At 47.3% G+C, this 18828-nt stretch overlaps 1 long non-coding RNA gene across 1 annotated transcript in view; it reads right to left on the bottom strand.

Moving 5' to 3' along the window:
* The window catches only part of LOC124607379, a 392833-nt gene that overhangs the window by 69697 nt on the left and 304308 nt on the right, over positions 1 to 18828 (bottom strand). Inside the window, exon 3 of the long non-coding RNA XR_006978822.1 lies at positions 16638 to 16741. This is a non-coding gene — a long non-coding RNA (uncharacterized LOC124607379). The remainder of the gene's footprint in view (positions 1 to 16637; positions 16742 to 18828) is intronic.

The raw sequence follows: 18828 nt of genomic DNA, 5'->3' as shown, positions 1-18828 counted from the left end.
ATTCATTGGACAAACATATTATACTAGAACTGACATGTGATTACATTTTCACGCAATTTGGGTGCATAGATCCTGCGTAATCAGTACCCAGAACAACCACCTCTGGCCGTAATAACGGCCTCGATAAGCCTGGGCATTGAGTCAAACAGAGCTTGGATGGCGTGTACAGGTACAGATGCCCATGCAGCTTCAACACGATACCACAGTTCATCAACAGTAGTGATTGGCGTATTGTGACGAGCCAATTGCTCGGCCACCATTGACCAGACGCTTTGAATTGGTGAGAGATGTGGAGAATGTGCTGGCTATAGATAGTTCGCGAGCGACAGAGGAGCCGCCTCCACCTAGATACATGATGACGACGATAATCTCGATCCATTTCAGTTGAGCGCCGCCGATCGGTGACCACAGGCACTACACACGGCACGGCACAGCACCCCAGCCACTAGCGGCCCACCTGACAACAACCCGTTTACCTCAAGGTAATAGTAACTGAAACACTGGAAAGCGACCCCGGAAGACTTTCATTAAAATAATGAGAATATTACCGGTTTCTTGATTTGAATGTACTGACTAAACGATATCAATCGTGGATCGTGAAGGGTACCTGAAACGAACTAGCCATGGTCCAAGACAAAATTTTATGCAGTTAAAAGAATAATTGTTACATTCTGTTGACATGTTTGCAGTTGGCACTCTAAATAACATTACTGAATAGAATAACTACAAATGCCGCACTGTAGTGCAACTATAAACCTATATCTCTAACGTCGATCAGTTGTAGAATTTTGGAACACGTATTATGTTCGAGTATAATGACTTTCCTGGAGACTAGAAATCTACTCTTTAGGAATGAGCATGGGTTTCGGAAACGACGATCGTGTGAGACACATCTCGCGCTATTCATTCACGAGACTCAGAGAGCGATAGACACGGGTTCCCAGGTAGATGTCGTGTTTCTTGACTTCCGCAAGGCGTTTGATACAGTTCCCCACAGTCGTTTAATGAACAAAGTAAGAGCATATGGACCATCAGACTAATTGTGTGATTGGATTGAAGAGTTCCTAGATGACAGAACGCAGCATGTCATTCTCAATGGAAAGGAGTCTTCAGAAGTAAGAGCGATTTCAGGTGTGCCGCAGGGGCGTGTCGTAGGACCGTTGCTATTCACAATATATATAAATGACCTTGTGGAGCCGGCCGCCGGTGTGGCCGTGCGGTTCTAGGCTGTTCAGTCTGGAACCGCGTGACCGCTACGGTTGCAGGTTCGAATCCTGCCTCGGGCATGGATGTGTTCTAGGGAACTGATGACCTCAGATGTTAAGTCCCATAGTGCTCAGAGCCAATTTTTTTTACCTTGTGTATAGCATCGGAAGTTCACTGAGGCTTTTTGCGGATGATGCTGTAGTATATCGAGAGGTTGTAACAATGGAAAATTGTACTGAAATGCAGGAGATCTGCAACGAATTGGCGCATGGTGCTGGGAATGGCAATTGAATCTCAATGTAGACACGTGTAATGTGCTGCGAATACATAGAAAGAAAGATCCCTTATCATTTAGCTACAATATAGCAGGTCAGCAACTGGAAGCAGTTAATTCCATAAATTATCTGGGAGTTGGCGTTAGGAGTGATTTAAAATGGAATGACCATATAAAATTAATCGTCGATCAAGCAGGTGCCAGACAGATTCATTGGAAGGATCCTAAGGAAATGCAGTCCGAAAACAAAGCAAGTAGTTTACAGTACACTTGTTCGCCCACTACTTGAATATTTCTCACCGGTGTGGGATCCAACGGAGAGCAGCGCGCTCCGTTACAGGATGATTTAGTAAGCGCGAAAGCGTTTCGGAGATGATAGATAAACCCCAGTGGAAGACTCTGCAAGAGAGACGCTCAGTAGCTCGGTACGGGCTTTTGTTGTTTCGAGAACATACCTTCACCGAGGAGTCAAGCAGTATATTTCTCCCTCCTACGTATATCTCGCGAAAAGACCGTGAGGATAAAATCAGAAAGATTAGAGCCCACACAGAGGCATTCCGACAATCTTTCTTTCCACGAACAGTACGAGACTGGAACAGAAGGGAGAACCGATAGAAGTACCCAAGGTACCCTCCGCCACACACCGTCAGGTGGCTTGCGGAGTATGGATGTAGATGTAGATGTAGTGCAATGATTGTATAATTAATAAATACAGTCGGAATTCCCGAGTTTCAGAACGTGTGCTGCTGACTGAACAACACTACGAGTTTGGTGGAATAGGTTATAAGACAGCATTGAATTTATCCCTCTGCAGCGTGTCGTCAGTAACATGGCGTGGGTGGGACTACATTCAACACCCACGTATCACTAGAAAACGTGACAGTGCGCACAAGTGAGGAAACCGTCGCCAATTACGCGACTTGGCTCTCTCGGTCTTCCAGGAAACAATGTCCCACTACTTTCCTTACCGTGATCTTATTGCCCATCGAAGCGATTAGCGGCATCTCTAGATATGGCAGACTGATTACAGCTCTAGCTCATTGCCAAATGTTTCCTGGTTACTTATCTTAAATGAGAAAATAAAAGACTCAGCAGACACATTGCAACTTGTAAATCAACCACGTTCGGTCGAAATTTCTCCAGTTGTTAAGAGATTGCAGCCACGGCGTTGCGAACAATTGTCTAGCGAATTCCGCGCATGCGAATAGTACTGGCGCATGCGTAAGGAGGTGACATGCACGAGGCAGTCAAGTTGTGTGTGCTGCCCTCAGTGGTGAAGTAAGAACAAACTAATCGCTGAGTATCGACTGGGCATGTCGATTCCGTTGTCTCCGCATTATTTTAATAATTGGATTCCAATTTTTATCCAGCTGAAAGCCGTTATCACGATTCATTAAATTATCAGCAAGTCGTAGTTCCACGGATTTTGTAATTGCAGAGTCCCAGTAGATGGAAACTGGAACTAAAATTTTGGTATTATTGTATTCCATTGAATGTCCCATGGAAATGCAATGTTCTGCCACTGCTAATTTTAAAGGTTACCGCAGCCCTCTCTGGGCCGAAATACCGTGGCAGAACGTTGATGGGATCCGGCTGCAAACCCGAAAATTACTGGAAGAAGAAATACGCCGGGAAAATTTCAGAAGTCACACTATAATAATTGTGAAAAGTTGCGTAGCAAGTTTTGTTTATTCACTGATGACTAGATTCGGGTGGGTCGTCCATAATCGAATCAACCATGTACAAAAATCTTGCGTTACAACTAGACGTCAATTACCGGCCACAAAACATGTCATTCTGGCACTACAGAATGTAGCGCCAGCATATGAACATCGCCGTAAGTCAAAACGTAAACTGTTGCGAGCTTTGTGGCCGGTCAAATTGCGATACGTTGAACCACTTTGTTGAGGTCAGAGCACGGAGAGAACTGAACTATTTACACTGCTACTGCTATATCCGGTAGTCTGTACCTGTGCTGGAATTATTTTCCGTCTTTCGTTTTCCATTTAGGGATTGGCGGATGGTGAGTTTCCGTAGCAGCACAGGTTTGTCTGGTCCCGTTCGCAGGGCCAGGTATACGCTCGCTGAACCAGCCCACTTCGGAACGTAGGCTCTCCCGATTTTGTGAGGGAGGCTAGCTGTCTCCGCGAAGGACATCTCCTCTGTTGCAGTTTCCTGACCATCTCTGGGGAACGCTCACGCTGGCCACACACATCCGTGACGAATTGGCGAATCGCACAGCTCTTCTGTGAATCATTCCACTCTCTCTCTCGTTAACCCAACGTAGTAAAACTCACAGATCGGTGAGGAATACTCCATAGCCGAACAAAAGTTCCTGTGGGCGACCCTTTCGTGTGTGAAGTACGCTTCCTGACTGTTCAGACTCTGGCATCCGACCTTCCCCACGGCTACATCTCTCTCATTTTTTCCACGTTACATGACTCCAGACAGATAGAGTTTTGTCCCTGAATGTTGTGGCTCATCGCCGATCACATAATCTCAAACGCTACCAGATCTAAGAGCGTGTAGGCATTCGTGGCTGGATCCAATTCCAATATAGTCCTTCTGGTTGCGTGACCGCATCACATGCCTTGAAACTACCAACGTTCCGACTGCTACTGTCTGCATCAGGGCGATGTGAAGACTGGGCCCTGATCACCGCCGCGTTTTCGTCTGCTTACGAGCATTATTTTACATCCGTTTATGTTGAGGACCAGCACCGGTCGTGTGTAAGTGTCTGAGACACGTTACTAACGCCGTCGCCTGTGAACAGCGTCACAGGGCTATAGACGCTGCCCGCTACGTCACTTGTGTATAGCCTGTACCGTGAACAGCAGCTTCGGTCGAGTCACATATCTGTTCAAATATTACGTAAGGCAGGTATTACACTATCATATTTCTTTGTCAAAGGTGATATGTCAATTATTTATGTCAAAGAAATTAGATGGTGTAATACGGAACTTTGACAAATCTCGCCTGTCGTCAAATATACACTCCTGGAAATGGAAAAAAGAACACATTGACACCGGTGTGTCAGACCCACCATACTTGCTCCGGACACTGCGAGAGGGCTGTACAAGCAATGATCACACACACGGCACAGCGGACACACCAGGAACCGCGGTGTTGGCCGTCGAATGGCGCTAGCTGCGCAGCATTTGTGCACCGCCGCCGTCAGCGTCAGCCAGTTTGCCGTGGCATACGGAGCTCCATCGCAGTCTTTAACACTGGTAGCATGCCGCGACAGCGTGGACGTGAACCGTATGTGCAGTTGACGGACTTAGAGCGAGGGCGTATAGTGGGCATGCGGGAGGCCGGGTGGACGTACCGCCGAATTGCTCAACACGTGGGGCGTGAGGTCTCCACAGTACATCGATGTTGTCGCCAGTGGCCGGCGGAAGGTGCACGTGCCCGTCGACCTGGGACCGGACCGCAGCGACGCACGGATGCACGCCAAGACCGTAGGATCCTACACAGTGCCGTAGGGGACCGCACCGCCACTTCCCAGCAAATTAGGGACACTGTTGCTCCTGGGGTATCGGCGAGGACCATTCGCAACCGTCTCCATGAAGCTGGGCTACGGTCCCGCACACCGTTAGGCCGTCTTCCGCTCACGCCCCAACATCGTGCAGCCCGCCTCCAGTGGTGTCGCGACAGGCGTGAATGGAGGGACGAATGGAGACGTGTCGTCTTCAGCGATGAGAGTCGCTTCTGCCTTGGTGCCAATGATGGTCGTATGCGTGTTTGGCGCCGTGCAGGTGAGCGCCACAATCAGGACTGCATACGACCGAGGCACACAGGGCCAACACCCGGCATCATGGTGTGGGGAGCGATCTCCTACACTGGCCGTACACCACTGGTGATCGTCGAGGGGACACTGAATAGTGCACGGTACATCCAAACCGTCATCGAACCCATCGTTCTACCATTCCTAGACCGGCAAGGGAACTTGCTGTTCCAACAGGACAATGCACGTCCGCATGTATCCCATGCCACCCAACGTGCTCTAGAAGGTGTAAGTCAACTACCCTGGCCAGCAAGATCTCCGGATCTGTCCCCCATTGAGCATGTTTGGGACTGGATGTAGCGTCGTCTCACGCGGTCTGCACGTCCAGCACGAACGCTGGTACAACTGAGGCGCCAGGTGGAAATGGCATGGCAAGCCGTTCCACAGGACTACATCCAGCATCTCTACGATCGTCTCCATGGGAGAATAGCAGCCTGCATTGCTGCGAAAGGTGGATATACACTGTACTAGTCACACTATAATAATTGTGAAAAGTTGCGTAGCAAGTTTTGTTTATTCACTGATGACTAGATTCGGGTGGGTCGTCCATAATCGAATCAACCATGTACAAAAATCTTGCGTTACAACTAGACGTCAATTACCGGCCACAAAACATGTCATTCTGGCACTACAGAATGTAGCGCCAGCATATGAACATCGCCGTAAGTCAAAACGTAAACTGTTGCGAGCTTTGTGGCCGGTCAAATTGCGATACGTTGAACCACTTTGTTGAGGTCAGAGCACACTGTACATTGTGCATGCTCTGTTGCCTGTGTCTATGTGCCTGTGGTTCTGTCAGTGTGATCATGTGATGTATCTGACCCCAGGAATGTGTCAATAAAGTTTCCCCTTCCTGGGACAATGAATTCACGGTGTTCTTATTTCAATTTCCAGGAGTGTATATGGCCAATTGTAGGGCCTCGCTGTACATTTGATCATAAAAGTCGTTCTTCTTGTGTTCACTGCAATGTGAGGTGTAACCGCTTGGAGCGCTGGCGTCACTACAGCTGTTTGACGTCTCTGCAGTGTGTTTGTAAACTTGGCTTCAAAGCTAATGTGTTCCTTCGACTTTTTTTTTTTTTTTTTTTTTTTAATAAACTTGGTTCCACTAGTGTGGTGGTTGGGGGGTGGGGGGTGGGGGGTGAGGAAGGGGCACAGTGCATGTTATATTTCTGTGTTGATGGGCAGGTGGAATGTGCTGCAGGCAACATATGTCCACAATCACACCTACAGCCATCTACTTCTACACCTGGAAACATCCAGGCAGCTTTTCAGGAAGCCGAAATAGAGAATGTTGTCACACACTAAAATAAAAAAAATTCTCTCCAAGCTTTTCATCCTCCTTTGTCTGTTTTTGAACTCTGGATGCCACAAGTTAAAAAGACCATCTGTTTGTACTTTTTATTAATTTTGTAGTTGTTGGAACACTAATTCCATTCATTAAATTATTCAAAATTATAGATAGTACTTATTGCCCATATAGTGTACTAAACTTTTATGTACCTTTACAGATTTCCTCCTCAGCGCTTTATAAATCGCTTCACACGTTTCTGGAATCATTTTGGTTAATTCGCAATGTGATACTCGAGTACTGTGTTGTAAATAAGAGTGGCTCGCTCCTGTATAAAGAAAATCACAGTGTCACAGTTTGCCTGTCTTCTGCAGGTACACCATTTCCCAAGAGAGTATTCTGTTTTGTAATATGAGAAACCACTTTACTGAGCAAATACTGAAATACACTCCCATCCATTCGTCAGTAATTTATATATGAGACTTTACGTCCTCCACTTGCAGCTCTCGTAACAAATTTTGCTGAATGCTTTTATTATCTTGACGTAATACCTATGGCATCAACCAAGTACGCTTTCTTTTTTCCGCCGCTTTTATTCCAAATACACACACGCGGCGCAATTGTGGTACTAGCAACTGCAGCGAATAATAAGTTATCCACCATCTTGAAATTTGGCGAAAATGTGACTACAGTGTACAACCCCTTATTAGCGCCACGTCAAAGATCTTTTTCAAAGAAATTTGAGGAATATTTTATCATATTCTTTTGTCAAAGAAATACGATGCTATAATACCGGCCTAAGTAAGTACACTACTGGCCATTAAAATTGCTACACCACGAAGATGACGTGCTACAGACGCGAAATTTAACAGATAGGAAGAAGATGCTGTGATATGAAAATGATTAGCTTTTCTTAGCATTCACACAAAGTTGGCGCCGGTGGCGACACCTACAACATGCTGACATGAGCAAAGTTTCCAACCGATTTCTCATACACAAACAGCAGTTGACCGGCGTTGCCTGGTAAAACGTTGTTGGACGACTCGTGTAAGGAGGAGAAATGCGTACCATCACGTTTCCGACTGATAAAGGTCGGATTGTAATCTATCGCGATTGCTGTTTATCGTATCACGACACTGCTGCTCGCGTTGGTCGAGATTCAATGACTGTTAGCAGAATAAGGAATCGGTGGGTTCAGGAGGGTAATACGGAACGCAGTGCTGGATCCCAACGGCCTCGTATCACTGGCCGGCCGAAGTGGCCGTGCGGTTAAAGGCGCTGCAGTCTGGAACCGCAAGACCGCTACGGTCGCAGGTTCGAATCCTGCCTCGGGCATGGATGTTTGTGATGTCCTTAGGTTAGTTAGGTTTAACTAGTTCTAAGTTCTAGGGGACTAATGACCTCAGCAGTTTAGTCCCATAGTGCTCAGAGCCATTTGAACCATTTTGAACCTCGTATCACTAGCAGTCGAGATGACAGGCATCTTATCCGCATGGCTGTAACGGATCGTGCAGCCACGCCTCGATCCCCGAGTCAACAGATGGGGGACGTTTGCAAGACAACAACCATCTGCACGAACAGTTCGACGACGTTTGCAGCAGCATGGACTATCAGCTCGGAGACCACGGCTGCGGTTACCCTTGACGCTGCATCACAGACAGGAGCGCCTGCGATGGTCTACTCAACGACGAACCTGGGTGCACGAATGGCAAAACGTCATTGTTTCGGATGAGTCCAGGTTTTGTTTACAGCATCATGATGGTCGCATCCGTGTTTGGCGACATCGCGGTGATCGCACATTGGAAGCCTGTATTCGTCATCACCGTACTGGCGTATCACCCGGCGTGATGGTCACCTCTTGTTCGCATTGACGGCACTTTGAACAGTGGACGTTACATTTCAGATGTGTTACGACCAGTGGCTGAATCCATCATTCGATTCCTGCGTAACCCTACATTTCAGCAGGATAATGCACGACCAGATGTTGCAGGTCCTGTACGGGCCTTTGTGGATACAGAAAATGTTCGACTGCTGCCCTGGCCAGCACATTCTCCACATCTCTCACCAATTCAAAGCGTCTGGTCAATGGTGGCCGAGCAACTGGCTCGTCACAATACGCCAGTGACTACTGTTGATGAACTGTGGTATCGTGTTGAAGCTGCATTGGCATCTGTACCTGTACACGCCATCCAAGCTCTGTTTGACTCAACGCCCAGGCTTATCGAGGCCGTTATTACGGCCAGAGGTGGTTGTTCTGGGTACTGATTACGCAGGATCTATGCACCCAAATTGCGTGAAAATGTAATCACATGTCAGTTCTAGTATAATATGTTTGTCCAATGAATACCCGTTTATCATCTGCATTTGTTCTTGGTGTAGCAATTTTAATGGCCAGTAGTGTATTTAGTTCACAAGGGAGCGGAGCACCAACTGGACCTCCCATCTCTGCTGCGTCGTGGACGAGCTGTGTTTCAGACAATCGGTTGAGCTTCTGGAAACCGCCGCGATTTGTGTACCGGAGCTGTGAAGTAACGGAGTTGTTCCGCAGCGGGTAACCAGCGTGAGTGTGCGCGGCGACTTTCGCCCGGCAGAGCTGGCCTGGACTGTGCAGCGCTTTTCCCTCCAGACAGCGCACAGGACACGCCCTCGTGCTGCGGCCGTGCGTCACCCGTGGAGCCTCACACGCAACACCACCGCCGCCGGCTGCAACGAGGTACCGGAACTGCCCGTGGGCGGGATACGACTCGTCTGTACGGAACGGGTTACCTCGCTTTACCGCCACCAGTAAGAGCCAGCACTTTTGCAACGTATTACACACAGAGGAAGCCGCCCCAGTCAATCACTGCTCTGGTCCATTTAGAGAAAAGCTCGGGTTCCTGACGGCGACACACGTGAAGTACGGAGCGCTGTGGCAGCTTTGTATACTAGGCCCATTCAGGAGGGCGGTAGTTCAACTACACGTAAATAGGCTTTCGCTCCCTGTATTTTATCCATGCTCACTTGAGCATTTGGAAGGCAGTACGCCAGTCAACATTGTCAAAAGCTTTCTCTAAGTCTACAAATGCTAGAAACTTAGGTTTGCCTTTCCATAACCTATCTTCTAACGTAAGTCACAGTCAGTACTGCCTTGCGGAATCCAAACTGATCTTCCCCTAGGTCGGTTTCTACCAGTTTTTCAATTCGTCTGTGAAGTATTCGTATTAGTATTTTGCAACTGTGTATTGTATTGTATTGTATTGTATGTTAACGGGGGACCTAGAAACGACGGAGAGGCTCCGTCCCCGCCGCAGCCGCAGGGGTCCATAAACCCAGGACGACTATCCCAGTCCACTTCATCCCTCCGCCGCCCCACACCTAACCCAGGGTTATTGTGCGGTTCGGCCCCCGGTGGACCCCCCCAGGGAACTTCTCACACCAGACGAGTGTAACCCCTATGTTTGCGTGGTGGGGTAATGGAGGTGTACGCGTACGTGGAGAACTTGTTTGCGCAGCAATCGCCGACATAGTGTAACTGAGGTGGGATATGGGGAACCAGCCCGCATTCACCGAGGCAGATGGAAAACCGCCTAAAAACCTTCCACAAACTGGCCGGTTCCGCCGGGCGGATTCGTGCCGGGGACCAGGCGCTCCTTCCCGCCCGGAAAGCCGCGCGTTAGACCGCACGGTCAACCGGGCGGGCCTTTGCAACAGTGACTTATTAAATCGATATTTCGGTAATTTTCGCACCTGTCAGCACCTTCTTTCTTTGGAATTGGAATAATTAGATTCTTCTTCAAGTATGAGGCTATTTCGCCTGTCTCATACATCTTGCGCACCAGATGTAAGAGTTTTCTCACGGCTGGCTCTTCCTAGGCTATCAGTAGTTCTAACAGAATGTTGTCTACTCCCGGAGGCTAGTTTCGACTTAAGTCTTTCAGTCCTCTGTCAAATTCTTCACACAGTATCATATCTCCTATTTCATCTTCACCTAAGTCCGCCCACGGTAGCTGAGAGGTCAGCGCCACAGAATATCAATCTTCAGGGCCGGGGTTCGATTCCCGGCTGGGTCGGAGATTTTCTCCGCTCAGCGACTGGGTGTTGTGTTGCCCTAATCATCATCATTTCATCCCCATCGACGCGCAAGTCGAAAAAGTGACGTCAAATTGAAAGAATTGCACCCGGCGAACGGTCTACCCGACGGGAGGCCCTACTCACACGACATTTATTTTTATTTATCTTTATCTAGGTCCTCTTCCATTTCCATAACACTGCCCTCAAGTACATCGCCCTTGTACAGACCATCTGCATCGTAACATTGTTCAAAAACTTGTTAGAGACGCAGTATACAATTTTTTATTGCTGACATAAGAACGAGAAATTGCTTATTGTTATTGGCAGGCTGCCTTCATACAGAGATCGTTAAACATGTTTAACATTCACTGCAGCTCATAGGTAACTAATTTATGTTGCAGAACGTCGCCTTGTCAAACCACGTTGCATGTGTGTTTCCATCGGTCTTTATGACGATATTATTGGAATTCACGAACTTAATTACCGCCGCCCATCGCGAGGCTAAATGCCGCGTTGTGGAGTGTGCTGGCACGTGACGCGGTAAGAAAAGTTTACTGAGGATAGTAGAGGCCACTTGGGGAACCATTCTAGCTAGCGGCGACAGGGTGTGCAAACGGGGAAGTCCAATGACACGAGCGACTGTGGCGGACGGCAAACTTTTATGTCTCGGCGCCAGGGGATGTTCATCTCGCAAACGGCGAAGGCGGTCGGCTGTTGGCGTGCTATCCCGTGACTATCCACGGGAAAGTGGCTGAAGGACGGTGGAAGCGCGCAAAGGCGACGACGTGTTGGTCGTAACGCCTCGCCACAGAACGACGTGGCGGTCGGAGGGTTGCCCGTCCCGTTAAAGGAGTATAGGCGGCCATCTCTGCGAGACCTGACGACAGTACAAGCAATGCGCCGGTGCAGGCAGGCGCAAGTGTCTCGAGGCACGGCGTCTGTATTTTTGCATGCCCTTCTATATTTTTATATTCGATAACTTCCAAGGTTCTTAGATGATTTTCAGGAAATAAAATATCAAGGAAATAGTGTAGCCGTGGTAAAGAATTTTAGAACATTGACGGCTGTGTTGAACATATGACACTAGCGTTGTTCGCTTGAGAACTAGCGCGCGTGTGTGGGGTGGCTAGAAAAGCACTACATCCAGGTAAAGGCGGCCACTGTATTCACAGGCTGCTCATTCACGCTGTAAACAACAAATCCGACTGCGTTCTCTAGTCACAGCTAGAAGCGACAGACCACTGGAAGTTGAGTAAGGGAAACACAAACGGAATTGCTCTCCATTAAGAGTAAAAAAGGCGAAAGCACTGACTTTGTTGACCGTTGGCGGGAACGACCGAAGAGAGAAAAAAAAAGCGTTTTTCTTGAATGAGATTTTCGCTCTGCAGCGGAGTGTGCGCTGTTATGAAAGTTCCCGGCAGATTAAAACTGTGTGCCGGACCGAGACTCGAACTCGGGACATTTGCGTTTCGCGGGCAAGTGCTCTACCAACTGAGCTACCCAAGCACGACTCACGCCCCGTCCTCACAGCTTTATTTCTGCCAGTACCTCGTCTCCTACCTTCCAAACTTTACAGAAGCTCTCCTGCGAAGCTTGCAGAACTAGCACTCCTGAAGGAAAGGATACTGCGGAGACACGGCTTAGCCATAGCCTGGGGTAGGAGACGCGATATTGGCAGAAGTAAAGCTGTGATGACGGGGGCGTGAGTCGTGCTTGGGTAGCTCAGTTGGTTCAGAGAGCCGGCTGGCCTCTGTAATACAAAACTGAGTGGAAGGATCAACAAACGAAACTGAACGGATGTTATGTGACGTCCGCAACGACAAAACACAACGATAAAAAAAAGTTGGTAGAGCACTTGCCCGCGAAAGGCAAAGGTCCCCAAAGTTCGAGTCTCGGTCCGGCACACAGTTTTAATCTTCCAGGAAGTTTCAGCGTTTTTCTTGTTTCCACATTCGGATATTCATACTCTCCGGACCTCTATTCATAATCCTGGTGCTAAGAGAAATGGTGACAACGTTGAGCGCACACCTTGACTTGACATCATGTAATTGGCTCAAAGTGCATTTTCGAGTAAAAATTCTAGAATGTAAACAGAGAATTTAATTTCGCAAATTTCCCCAACCAAATTCTGCATAAATACAACGAAAACAAAATGACCAACAAAGTTGAGTTCAGTTAATAGATCTTCAATGCTACCATTTTATCTATATATCAAAAAATTTAAGAAATCAAAAAATATAAAATGTTCTCCAAACGTGTTCCAGACGAAAAAGCATTGAAATTCTATTAACTAAGCTTAATTATAGTAATGGATGTTCAGAAGTGTTCACTCAATTATGAGAACTTTAAAAATATAGGTCTTATATTATTACAAAAGCTGTAATTTTACCAACTAAAATTGGTGAAAAATTTTTATTACTTTTAGATGATAAATATAAAATTACTCTTCCAGATCGATATATTTAAATCTTTACAAATGATGATGATAAATTAGATAAGATTGTAGGATTACAATTTACTTATCGAGATAAAAAACAAACATCGTCCAATTCATGTTACTGAATTTGAATGAATTTTTAAAAAATTGTATTTTTCTTTTAATTAAATTAAAATTTTCTTTACAATAATTTCCTAAGTTTTTAAATAAGTCAACTTTGTTGGAGAATTTTGTTTTCGTTGGATTTATGTAGAATTTGGCTGGGGAAAACTGCCAAATTAAATTCTTGGTTTTCATCCTGCAATTTTTACTCGAAAATGCACTTTGAGGCAGAACTCTCATCAATATACTATTGGCCTATTCGTGTATGTTATTCCTGTGGGATGCACTAAGTATTAATGTAAGTAAATTATTGCGAAGGGTTGGGCCATTAGACAGTTGTCACTAATAGTTTGAGGTGGTGGTGTTTTTTGTAATGTGAGAATTTATACGAAGTCAACCATGGAACAGTGTGTACTTGTTTTGTAAACAGAATTACAGTGATGTTTGTGCGTTCTTTGTTGAACGTTTTTCGGACACCCAACCTCCATACCGCGACAAGATATTTGTAAGTTAAATAACAGATCTGAAGAGACCGCGACAGTAGTGGCGCTTCCTCCCGCAAGCAGGCCAACGTCTGTCAGTACAAAAGGCCGTCTTAATATTGTCGCGCAATCTTTTGTGCTATCGTTGACTAAATCTCAAAGAAAAGCGTCGAAGCACGACAGAATAGCAAGAAGCAGCCTATGACGAAACCAGAAAAGGCTGAAAATGAGACCACACAGGCCCACTTTACTTCAAGGCCTACATGAAGATCGAGATCCTGTGACTTGTACACAATCAAACAAAAGATGCTAATCCTGAGGTTTTACAACAGCGTTATCTGGAACGACAGCGTGAACAGACAACTGTGTGTACTGCGATTGGCCGGCCGTTGTGGCCGAGCGGTTCTAGGCGCTTCAGTATGGTACCGCGTGACCGCTACGGTAGCAGGTTCGAATCCTGCCTCGGGCATGGATGTGTGTGATGTCCTTAGGTTAGTTAGGTTTAAGTAGTTCTAAGTCTAGGGGACTGATGACCGTAGATGTTACAAAATTTGTAAATCAGTGTTGAAAAGATGCAATGTTTGCGCGCTGATGGTAAATTTGTATTTTCATTTATTTTTAGTATTATTGCACCAAACGCACGTTTAACAGCTGACTAACTGCCCATCCTCTGTATTAAAACATATTATACACGCTATATTATTAAAGCTTAGGCAACTGTCATACTTAAAAATTGTAAATGACAGAAAATTACGTAGGTTGGAACTTAAATAATGGCAACACTGCTGTGGTGACACTATGCAATGGAATATACTATTGTCGCTGATAGCACACGTTCTTGACATACCAACCTTACCCCCAGCAAATGGACTCGCCCGTCCCACGTCACCGGCGCGCGCACTATCTAGTGACACACAGTCGCTTGTGAGCGAGCGGTCTAACGTAACGGAGTCACTATGTTTTCGAAACAGGAACAACGGAGTTGGATCAAGATTGAATGTGTCAGAGGTCGTACAGCACGACAGTGTCATCAACGTCTTCAAGGGGCGTGCTGGGAATCGGCATTGCCGTACAGAACAGTGGCACGTTGGGTAAAAGCCTTCAATGAAGGTCAGCAAACTGTGCCAGACACGCATCGGGCAGGTCGTCCCAGCGTCTCTGAAGCAGAAGTGCAGGCTGTTGCCGCGGTAGTGGACAGTGATCGACACCATGCGATTCGTGAGCTCGCCCACGAAACCGGATTAGCGCACGCGACTGTGCTTCGCATCCTGAAGGAACGCCTGGGCATGCGAAAAATTGCATCACGATGCGTTCCGCATGACTTGACGGAAATGCAGACATGGATGCGTTATGACGCTGCTCAGACGCACTTGGAGCGCTATGAGAGCGAAGGAGAGGCTTCCTTACGCCGTATCTTAACATTGGATGAGACATGGGTCAAAACTGAAACACCAATCCAACGAATGGCGTCATTATGGGTCGCAGCGAAAGTCGAAAGTGCGTCAGAGCCCCAGTATGGTAAAAGTTATGGTGATTCTCGTGTACGACTGTGATGGTGTTATTCTAACGCATTACGTTCCTCCACGGCAGACCGTCAATGCACAGTATTACTGTTCGTTTATGGAGCATCAACTGCGACCAGCTTTGCGAAAGAAGCGGCGACACTTTCTGCGCAACCCACCCATCATTTTGCACGACAATGCGCGGGCGTACACAGCGCAAGCTGTGGCTGCTCTGTTCGGTCGATGAGACTGAGAAGTACTGTACCGCCCACCACACTCCCCGGACTTCAGTCCTTGTGACTGATCTGATTCCGAAGATGAAGGAACCACTTCGTGGCATTCGCTTCAGAACTGTTCCAGAGATTCGACAGGCAGTAGACTGCTCCATTCGCACCATCAACAGAACGGGCTCTGCTAACGGTATACTACGCCTTCCACATCGCTGGCAACGGTTTCTTCACACTACTTTGAAGAATAGTAACGGGTGCAAACATGTAACTCTTTTGTATCGGTTGTGAATAAATAGAAGCCACTATTTAAGTTCTAACCCTCGTATATTTGGGGAGAAGGGGAGGGGGTGACGAAAAAGTAAGAATGCGTGATCACCTCTTCTAGAACCGAACCCTGTACTAATTAACTCCTGGCGGATATGCAACGGTTTCGCAAACTGAACGCAGCAGAACAGAGACTGCCGTGGGTAGATTCACGTCCCCCCCCCCCTTTCTCTCTCTCTCTCTCTCTCTCTCTCTCTCTCTCTCTCTCTCTCTCTCTCCCTCTCTGGCTGCCTCTCTCTCTCTCTCTCTCTCTCTCTGTCTGTGTCTCTCTCTCTCTCTCTCTCTCTCTCTCTCTCTCTCTCTCTCTCTCTGTGTCTCTCTCTCTCTCTCTCTCTCTCTCTCTCTCTCTCTCTCTCTCTGTGTCTCTCTGTCTGACAGAGAGATAGTTTTTTTTTTTTTCTTTTGGCTAGTGACTGCATCTGATGATGGCAGTAGCCGAAACGACGTTATAGACACAGAAAAGTATTAATCGATCTAGACGACGTTACTCCAGAAAATACATGTCAGCAACTTTGCAAGTGCATCACGAGGTGATGATTAAGAGAAACGGCGTCTTCATAGGAGGAAAAAGCTATGCCCTTGCTGCAGATGGAGCATTAAGAATCCTAGAAATCAAGTGTGGGGCAATTTCAGAGGCTTCTTCCTGACGGAAGGTGTCCATGTTACGTGTTTCTACGCACATATGAAGCGTTGAGACAGACATACAATGTATGCGAATGCGGGCTTGCTTGGCAAGTTTTACTAATAGACATGTATCGGGTTATTAGTAGACTAGCAGTATGGTAATGAAGAAAGGTTTTCAGGAGTCTTCTACTGCAGGCGAGGATAACTGACTGTGATGATGACGAGTTAGTGAGCCCTTTGCCTCAGGAGAACGGGCAGTGCGTCAGTGTCCCTGCCGGCGAGAGCTGCTGGTCAGTTCGTTGCTAGCCCGCTCGCTGCCGCCGCCTACCTTGGCAGCCAGTTGTGTGGGTCAGTCCGGGCAGGCGCTGCACCTCGGCTCCATCTGGCGGCTGCGGCCCTCCCACAGTGTGGCGCGCCACTCTTCAGGCCGGTCTGCGAAAAAGAAAACAGGTCGTCAGACCAGCCACAGGTACGCCACGTCCGTGCAAAGCTACGGCTCAGGAATTGCAGCTCAAGTACAGACCCCGACCCATCGCGTCAGCTCAATCCGTCTCTTACTAGCGACATCACCAGCCGTCGCGCAGCAATCGATGTTTGACAGGTCTTTTTCCAGACATTCACTGATGACCATGTGAGATGACTGATGTACTTACGACATGGTTTACAGAAGAAAGATAAGAATTGCATAAATATAAAACTTAAAAACTAACAAACATAATATGTGTAATAATGTAAACAAATTAGCACCTCAATACAGGGACAGGTACTAAACAATAACAAACAACTTCTGAAGCCTTCTTAGCGTTTGCCTTGTTCCTTTTCCAGTAACACATTCCGTTATTGCTGTTCCAGCATCAGTGGTGTGACCTTCGTGCATACACTGGAGAGCCAAAGAAACTGGTACACCTGCCTAATACCGTGTAGGGCCCTCGCCAGCACGCAGAAGTGCCCCACCACGACGTGCCATGGACTCGACTAATGTCTGAAGTAGTAGTGGAGGGAACAGACACCATGAATCCTGGATGGCTGTCCATACATTCGAAACAGTAAGAGGGGGTGGAGATTTCTCCTGAACAGCATGTTGCACGGCGTCCCAGATATGTTTGATGATGTTCATGTCTGGGGAGTTTGGTGGCCAGCGAAAGTGTTTGTGTAGCGTTCTCGCTTCCCGCGCCCGGGTTCGATTCCCGGCGGGGTCAGGGATTTTCTCTGCCTCGTGATGAGTGGGTGTTGTGTGATGTCCTTAGGTTAGTTAGGTTTAAGTAGTTCTAAGTTCTAGGGGACTGATGACCATAGATGTTAAGTCCCATAGTGCTCAGAGCCATTTGAACCATTTTGAAAGTGTTTGAACTCAGAAGAGTGTTCCTGGAGCCACTCTGTAGCAATTCTGGACGTGAGGGGTGTCGCATTGTCCTGCCGGAACTGCCCAAGTCCGTCGGAATGCACAGTGTGCATGAATGGATGCAGGTGATCAGATAGGATGCTTATTTACGTGTCACCTGTCAGAGTCTTATCTAGACGTGTCACGGGTCCCATAGCACTACAATTGCACACGCTCCACACCATTACGGAGCCTCCACCAGCTTGATCAGTCCCCTGTTGACATGCCGGATCCATGGATTCATGATGTTGCCTCCATAGCCGTACACTCCCATCCGCTCGACACATTTTGAAACGAGACTCGTCCGACCAGGCAACAGGATTCTGGTCATCGACAGACCAATGCCGGTGCTGACGGGCCCAAGCAAGGCGTGAAGCTCTGTGTCGTGCAGCCATCAAGGGTACACCAGTGGGCCTTCGGCCCAGCCGTTGAAATCTGCAGCAATTTGCAGAACGTTTGCACTTCTGTCACGTTGAACGATTCTCTTCAGTCGTCTTTGGTCCCGTTCTTGCAGGATCTTTTTCCGGCCGCAGCGATGTTGGAGATTTGATATTTTACAGGGTTCCTGATATTCATGGTACACTCGTGAAATGGTCGTACAGGAAAATCCCCACTTCATCGCTACCTCGGAGATGCTGTGTCCCATCGCGCGTATGTCGACCGTAACACCACGTTCAAACTCACTTAAATATTGATAACCTGCCATTGTAGCAGCAGTGACCGATCTAACAACTGCGCCAGACACTTTTTGTCTCATATAGGCGTTGCCGACAGCAGCGCTGTATTCTGCCTGTTTATATATCTCTGTATTTCAATACGCGTGCCTGTACCAGTCTCTTTGGCGCTTGAGTGTATTACAGCAGTTATTGTGCTCTATTGCTCTCAGTTTTCGTGATCAGTAGGCTGTAGTAAATTTGATTTTGACGGTGCATGGTGATTTTTAACTCGACTACATAACATCGGAAGCTGCACGACGCTGTTAGTGGATGATGATGTCAGATGCAAACAAGTCACAACGATAGCAAATTTCAGTGAAATCCAAAAAGAGGATAGACACAGGGACTGGTAGTTCATCATCAACATAAATTTACCGCATTGTACATAAACAGACGGAAACAGCCTTATCGTTTTCTTACCG

This window comes from Schistocerca americana, chromosome 3 (genome assembly GCF_021461395.2).
Source record: "Schistocerca americana isolate TAMUIC-IGC-003095 chromosome 3, iqSchAmer2.1, whole genome shotgun sequence".
Classification (NCBI taxonomy): domain Eukaryota; kingdom Metazoa; phylum Arthropoda; class Insecta; order Orthoptera; family Acrididae; genus Schistocerca; species Schistocerca americana.
The sequence above is the reverse complement of the archived record's forward strand: the minus strand, read 5'-3'. Positions and strand labels throughout refer to the sequence as shown.